This window comes from Diorhabda sublineata, chromosome 8, assembly GCF_026230105.1.
Source record: "Diorhabda sublineata isolate icDioSubl1.1 chromosome 8, icDioSubl1.1, whole genome shotgun sequence".
In the NCBI taxonomy this organism is placed as follows: Eukaryota; Metazoa; Arthropoda; class Insecta; order Coleoptera; family Chrysomelidae; genus Diorhabda; species Diorhabda sublineata.
In genome coordinates this window covers 19,906,170-19,914,950 of record NC_079481.1, presented here as the reverse complement: position 1 = coordinate 19,914,950, position 8,781 = coordinate 19,906,170, and positions in this window count along the sequence as shown.

Below are 8,781 nucleotides of genomic sequence, written 5' to 3'. Positions count from 1 at the left end.
GTTTGAGCTTCTACTAGAGTACTATAATTTTATCCGCAGAAAATTTCTTAAATGTGGATGAATTTTTTCTATATAACTGTAGTATTTTTAATTAATCCCTTTTCTATCACTATTTCTTTGATTGTTAGTCAAATAATTCTTGATTTTCTCCATTTGGTTTAGTTAATGGTTATTTTCATGATAAACGAAAACTGGCTTTGTCCATAACTATTACAAATTTAGTCGGTAGTATTGAATAAATATCATTTTACTGAAACGTTCCTCAAGAACATCAGCAGACATTTCTTCAAGGTAGTGTTTCATAGAATTTGATACAAATATAATGATAAATCTTCACAACAAACCTTTCATCTCCTCCAATATTAATGGTAATTAAACAGTGAATTTTACTATTTGGAAATTTCAAGTCTATAAACAATCTTATAAATGCGGGAAGGAATTTACTGTTTCTCGTTTCATTAAAATAAGAAGTGTTTTTCATTTCTCTTCTCAATAATCATCTTTCAATATCGTTTATTCCAACAAAAATTTCATTTTTCTTTATTATGGCATATTTTCCAAACAGGCTCTAATTCTAACCTAGCCTAATTCGTGTGAGGTTTTCAATAATTTATCTCTATTAATTGGTTTTCTCACAGTTGATGTTTTAATCCTACTTAAAATCTTCCAACCTTTCGGTCCTACAAAAGTAAATGGTTCTTTCTCCAACTCCGGTCATATTTGAACTATACTGTGGAAAAGGGGCATAGCTACCGCCAAATCAGTCCCCAACTATAGGGGCTTGGAACCCATATAAGAAAAAATTCGTATAATGTTACACAAAATATCACCCAAACTCGAATAATATTCGATATGGAGATGTTTTCGATATGGAATCAAAGAAAATTTAAGTATGCGCGTTTCAAAGATATTTTCTTTATGAATTAAGGGCAGAGGGAGAATTTTAAATTGATATTAAGCGTAAACCCGTTTATTTTACAACAAACCAAATAAATAAGGAGAGAACATGCCTACAATTCAAAATTCATAAAATTCATTTCGTTAAGGAACTCACGGAATTATTATTTATGTAATTCCGAAGGTATATATAGGAAATTAATAAAATATTGTTTCAAAAACTATTTATTACATAAATGTCCTAGGAAATGTGCACAATTCCTAGGAATTGTATATAAATCCAATATCGTAATAGGAAATATTTTATAGGAAATATAAAAATAATGCTTTCTGTAATAAAACAAGTAGTTAAAATGAGAATAATAATCTTTATTAAACCACTCGTTGGGACAACAACGTTCAGGTAACAGTCATATCGTAAAATATAATAATCTTCATATTATCTTACTAATTAACTTTTCGAAAATCAAGTATCTAGGAACTTTTAGTTATATGTATTTATCACAAAATCGACTTATATTATTCTTATAATCAGACAAAACAATACATAGACATAATAGATATTTTGGATCGCAATAATCACAACATACATACAATAATCCAATTTAACAACTAGTGAAGTCCCCTTCTACCTATCTATTTAATGTTCTTGCGATATTAATGCTGCTCCATTTTGTAGGAACCAGATGTGCCTATTCTATTCTCTATTTGTACTCTATTGAAAGTTTCTTCAAAGGCTATTGATCCCATGCTTGATTTCTCATACTCATTCTCTAACATAAACAGTTTTATCGATAATAGTACATTAATTTTGATGTAAAGAGCAGTTTATCGATGAGTACTTGTTTTTTTTACATAATCGTTTTTCCTGAATTGTCTTTTCTTTCACAGTACTTCACGATATGATTGACAGAACAACTAATTTTGTTAATCATTATATTAATCATTGAAGTTTTGAATTTTACATTTCTTAACTTATTAAAAACTTCAATGTGTTGATCGTTAATTTTTCGTAGAATAATGTATACAAGTTGTCCAATTATTCAACATACGACATATTCCAGTTTTATTTCCTTGTGAAGTGAAAAATAAATATTCAATTGGCAGGCATCCACAACTTCACATATAGTATTCTCGAGTATTAAAAAACAAGCATAAGTATTTACCAATTCAATACATATCATATTAAATATAGCATCATACAATGTTAAATGTCATGATTGTAATCTATTGGAAAACGATTCTGGGCATATTTAATATTTTTAAATAACTTGTTAACAGTTACCTGTTATTTATTGTTGGGATTAGTATGCAAAATATCCTTCCGTTTTACAATTATACCTAAAATATAAATTGAAATTCTTTTACCTTTGAATAAATATTGACCATAAATAAGGGGATTACCTGCTTTTCATTCAAAATATGACTGTATTATGATTCCAGATTTATTTTTAGTTACAAACTTTTCGCTTGTCCTCATATTTTTCCTCGAAACTACAGGTAATAACAACAGGGACAGCAAATTTCCGTGTTTTATCAGTTTTAGTTTATTTCTGTTCCAAAAATTTGTAGATATAAGCTTTAAAATTATTGTTGAAATTCATAGAAACTGAAATTTACCATGGAAGAAATTTATACCAGCTAACATACTTGTTTATTTATAGAGCAGTTATGGCAGTCTCACATTATTGGCTAATGCGTTTTATTATTCAATTTTTCTTAGAATATGTTTCTTCCTCTATTGAAAAAGTTAGAAAGCTTCAAATCAAGTCATTTTGCAACAAATTCAGAGAAAGCTCGAAAATAGTGGATTTCACGTTTAATTATAGAAATTAATACCTGGTATCTATCTAAGCCAATACCGATTTTAAAAGCAGGGCCTCTTATTTGTCTGTAAGTCTCTACCATTTATTCCAATGAGACAGTTAAATATTCTCCCCAATTTTTAAAACTATTTCAGACTGTAAATTTCAAGTATTTTTATTTTAGGTAAACATGATAAGACCTTATATAATGTACAAATAACGTGACCATTTTTTCATGTCAAAACGGAAAGTTTCCAGAATTTTATGTATAAATGAAAATATATTTTTTGCTAAATTGTCTTGATTTTAGGACTCTTAAGAGTAGCCCAATCAATAATTATCTGTTCGGAAAACATTAGGGTGGAGCTGAATTTTATCAAGGTGACAGAATAACTTGAGGAACATTTTCACAAAAGTACCCAAAACCCAAAAATCCCCCCGGAGCATGCTTCAAGCTCCCCTCAAAGGTTTAAAATACTAACATTTACGGAAGCTCTAATAACTTCCCTTTTTTGTTCATTTGTTATTGAATGGATTACAATATTATTTAATATTTGCATACTTTAGAACTGAAATATTTGATTGATTCAAAAAATATTCGAAAAATCGAAGTATTTTCAAATATTTTTTTTATTATTTCTACATATTTTTGTTTGGCTGAAATAAGATAAAATATTTTATATAATCTTTGTCCCATCTTTTTCGTAAACTTAGGGTTATACGTTTTTTCATAAAGTTTATTACTCTCCTCCGTATAGGGATGATGGAGTAAAAGGTACAACTACGTGCGGTAGTTGCTGTTGCTGTTAAAGCTAGAGCTAGACCATGAAAATGGGCGTAAAATGGTGAAATTTTTAGGAAGCATTTAAGGCGTATTTTGAAATTTGAAAGGGTTGTCGCATCTATTTGTTAAATTATATGGCGCCACGGGACCCTTTTTTTAAAAAAAGGTTTTTGTTTTCGCTCAATTAATTAAAATTTTTATAACAAATATCCATTTTCCGATTACATTTTTAATTTTTTCTACGCACATTTTAGATCATCGTTAAACTTGATGACTCTACGAGGCCCTTCTTATGATTTCATTAGGCTGTATTTGTATATTTAATGCATCAGAACATATATCAGTTTTGGGTAACCTACCAAGAGGTAGAGTAATAAACGCGTTTTTTTTTAATCTGAAATCTCCGGTAGACCTAATCCACAATGATTACATGAGACAAAAGCATTACAATACCAGTTTTTTTTTAATTCTGCCGTTTTTTGTATTATATGATAAACGTAATGAAATTAGCAAGAAAAGCATTCGTTAGGTCATATATTGCAGATAGTAAAATTATCATATATGTAAAAATACTGGTACATATACCATATATACATACGAAGAGTTCCGGGACTTGATGTAAAAAAAATCGGGATTGGGTTGATAACATGAAAATAATGCTGTGACAAAATTTCTTATAGGATCCCTCGCTTTAATGGATGATTACGTATATCCATGTGGTGTGTTTGAGAGAATTACACTACTACAATCTAAAGATATCAAAAATTAATTTTTCAATCGATTTTTTAACAAAAGGTAGTCTTTGTTTATAGTTTATTTCAGAAATGTATTGAGTAATAAAACTTCATTAGGTATGCAAAGGGACCACAGAGTGACCCAACGAATATTTAAGCCACTTTCATAGTTTAGCATTGATTTCATTGTAAATTTTTTTTCTTTTTATCAAGTGCAGGTAGTACCTCCCGGGTTGGGGTCAATATATGGGTTTAACCTATTGTTAGTAGGATACTCGTAAAAAGGAAAGAATTTTATTTTAACAGAATAAAAATTAGGCATTATATACATAGTATTAGGTACACTTAGTTTTTATTGAACATTAGACAAAAAATACATTATACAGAAATTAAATTATAAAAAATCATAATATTCTTCGTCATCTGAGGAACTGTCATCTCCTCTTGACTTTATAATTAACGGGTCGACGGTCCGATCGATCACGTACTCAACATCCCACATTTTCTTCTCTTCTTTAATGACATACTGAACTGCTTTTAGCCAGTTCTCTGGTGTCACCTCCTTAATGGCTTGATCAAACATTAGCTTAACGTCTTTTATTTTTAATGTCGTGTTGTGTCTTGCAACAAATCCTTTCACTTGCACCCATATAAATTCTATAGGCTTTATTCCGCAATGATATGGCGGTGTGTGTAGCACAGTTACACTATATTTTTCTTCTGTTATATCTTCCACGGCGTATTTCATAAAACGATGTTTGTGTAAATTTGCTACAGCGAATAGTCCTTTTTTTTATCAAATTATCTTCAAATTCAATACTTTCGGTGATTAACCAGTCGATAATTTCTTGTTTTCTCCAAGATGAAGTTGGAGTCTTCTCTATGCGTCGAGAATGATAACTTGCGTTATCCATAACTACTACTGAATCAGCCGGAAGATATTTTATCATTTCACCAAAATAGTCTTCAAAAACATCCGAATCCATGTCCTCGTGATAATTTCCCATATGGCACCATTGAAAGGTTAGCAAACCTTCTTTTAAAAATCCCTCTTTACTTCCAATATGGACGATTATTAGTCTTTTCCCTTTATCTGAAGGCACCTTAATCCACATTTACATCCACATACATAATCCATATACATTTTCCTCTGCTCTGTTTTATACTGCTTTATACTTCTTAAGTATTTTCGTCGCCAGCAAACAATTTCATAGCTTTTCAGTAAATGTGTTTTACGGTTATGCTTTTCTCAGACAAAATCCAAATTTCTCAAAGTGTTCCGTAAAAGTTTTTTAGTTATCAACGGAATACTGTCATCCTGGCCAAGCTCCATTAAAATCTTATCTAGGGTGGGTATATCTTTTTTAAAATAAAAAGAGTGAACTTTTCTTCGAATTACACTTTTGGTGTCTTCATCAAGGACTTTTACTGGTCTACCTGAACTTTTCTTGGGAGGTTCCACTTGGCCTGCTATCTTTCTTCCCCGTAATAATTGAAAAATTGTGGACTTTCCAATTCCAGTCATTCGGGAACATCCCAGTTTCTTGTATAGTAAATTTCGAGTAATCGTTTTTATGCAATCGTGTACATTTAAAATAGTAAGAGAATTATTGGAATATCTTTTTGGTGGTGTAAATGTCGCCATTTTATTACTAATCTTATAATACTGTGAACAGTATTTACGGCTTAAAAGCAAATATTGATGCGTTCAATATTTATAAAATATACTTATATACTTATAAAATATATATATATATATATATATATATATACTTATATACTTATAAAATATATATATATATATATATATATACTTATATACTTATATACTAAAAATTTTGGGTAAGGCCGAATCTGAAATAGGGTTGGAACTAGGCAGAGGCACTAATAGAAGGTTAAACGGTACCTGTTAATCGCAAAATGTACCAGCTTTAGAGCAAAATGTATTAGGTGCAGTTGATGCTGATACCTCAACTAGCGTACGCAAAATGTCACTACAATTTAATTGATCAATGACAACTATTCATAGGATTCTTCAGGAGCAGCAGAGTTGATAATATATTTGTTGGAAAAGTACTGTTTACTGATGAAGCTGGTTTTACAAGAGACGGTTTTGTTAATTCCCATAATTTACATTTATGAGCAGATGAAAATCCTAATGTACAATTCAACATCGATTTTGTGTTAATATGTGGGCAGGAATTATGGGTAATAATTTAGTAGGTTCATATTTTTTTTATAATAATCTGAATGGTTAGAGTAAATAAATTATCCATTCATCGAGTAGTCATGAAAGGGGTTGCTCTGGATCATTCACAGAACCGAAAAACATGTGAAGAAGAACTGAAATCTCTTGACAAAACTACTCAAGATTTAAAAGACAATTTATAGTGTATATTAGGAGAACAGGGTTGCGACATTAGAAGTAATACAGCAAAAAGTAGCAGATTATCCAGAATACAATTATACTAGTTTACAAACATTACGTCAAGTTTTACCATCATGTGGTTTTAAATTAAATAAACGGATGGTAATAACCGAATCGTCAAGATATTAGCGCCAGATAAAAGACTACCGAAGTTTCGGTTGGGTTGACTATAGTGAAAATTGCTGTTTGAATGGGACATGTTCCAAGGGAAAATGCATTATAATAGTACACGCTGGAAGCCGAGACGGTTTCGTGCCTAATGCTTTTTTAATATCTACTTAAAAATTAAAAACTGTGCAATTCATTTTCATGAAGATATGACAGCCAAATTATCTGAAAAGTGGCTTAATGAACAGCTGGTAGTAATAACAAAACACAAATTTTGGCATCAAAAAATATTCCTATTCCTGTCAGCTATCGTAAAAAAGGTCCAACAAAGAAAGAATTGCTTATTGTTGGAAAAACTGTGTTGAACATGCTTCGACAATTGATTCAAATGCATGCAAAAGTGTATTGATCTTAATGTAGGATATTTTGAGAAACGATAAATCTCTATTCAATTATAAATATTTGTTTTTATTTGCCTCAAAACTAGCAGCCCTCGTATATAATAATATATATTTTATATTACATTGTTATAGTAAGAAAATCATAAAGTTTGGAAAATTCATCTGGACTTCAAAGCCTTTTACAGTGATTTATATTAATTTTTACTCTGTATATTGCCCGTTAAAATCATCTTAAAAAGAACTTTTCATTATTTCAAATAAATATTTTCATGACAAAACATTTGAATTTAGTAGTAGCAGATTCTTTTATAGCACGTGTGCTAATATAACTAAAAATTATATTATAAACGGTACCTTAATTAATTAAAAATTAACTTACCTCGAAATGATTCTCACAATACAACCAATTACATGTACTCGAAAGAACTCTTCATTCCATTACAGCACAGTTTCCGTATTTTCACTTCTTTTGGCATAATACAATATTTATATCGAATATTTTGAGCACACGTTTCAAAAAACACATACAACACCAAAGGCATAATAATACGTTCTACGTGAATTTAATTCTCCAAGTGGATAAGATCAGTTCTTTGGAAACTGATCTCAGCGCAAAACAGGAGGAACTTCATTTTGAGATACGACGGCAAAATGTAATTCAGCGTCATGAGTTCTGTAAATACAAACGATATAGAGGTCATAAGTCTTGTTGTAGACGATAGAAAATTCGAATACTTTGTCAGATATTTTCATTGAAATGTGTTATTTCGGAAAAGTCGTTCTTTGTGGACATGATCATAGTACCTTCATGAAATAAATTAGTTCTATTGAATCTGGCTACTGTGGTATAGTTTTTGACAAGAACAGACTCATTATTATTCCTATTATACCTAACCTAACCCATATTCAGTGATGGCAAAAATCTCTGGTAAATGGAGCTCCTCTAGTAAAAGATACTGTTTCTCTGTTTTGTGTCTTAAGGATTGAATATTAATGAGAAACAGGCCGAGCATGCTATCGTTCAGTCTTTCAGAGAGTGCTTGCTTCTTTGATCGCGTCATCTTAACTAAAAATTTTTACTTTTACCTGGTTTTCCTAATTTTGTGAAATTGTAGACGTTTCTTCATTGAAAAGAAAGACATGAAGGCGGAAAGATCTGCGTTGTGGAAGTGATAATTTAACTCACGCAAGGAATCCACGTCGCTAGGGAGTCCCTCTGATACTAGCGTTAGTTTCATGCTGGTATTCATGTGCCCTTCGAAGCACACGCTGGATGGTTGGTCGTGGAGATAGGCGAGGAATAGTCTAGATGTTTTAAACATTGTGGGATTCTTCAACCTTGCCAATACATAGCGTCCGCATCCGAATCTTGCGATAGCCGCACTATAGGTGGAGTCATCGGATCCGTATGTAAGTAATCATCTCTTCGCATTTTTCTCTATAATTATATTAGATCTTTGTATCTCCAAGGACTTACAAGCAGCTCTAGCCTCCCTGTCAGAACCTATTTTAACAATTTTGACCTCATTAAATAAGTTGCCTCGAGTAAAGCTAGATTCTTTCTTTAGATTGATGAGTCGGGAACATGGACTTGAACAGATCCATCATGATTGTCCATGAAACT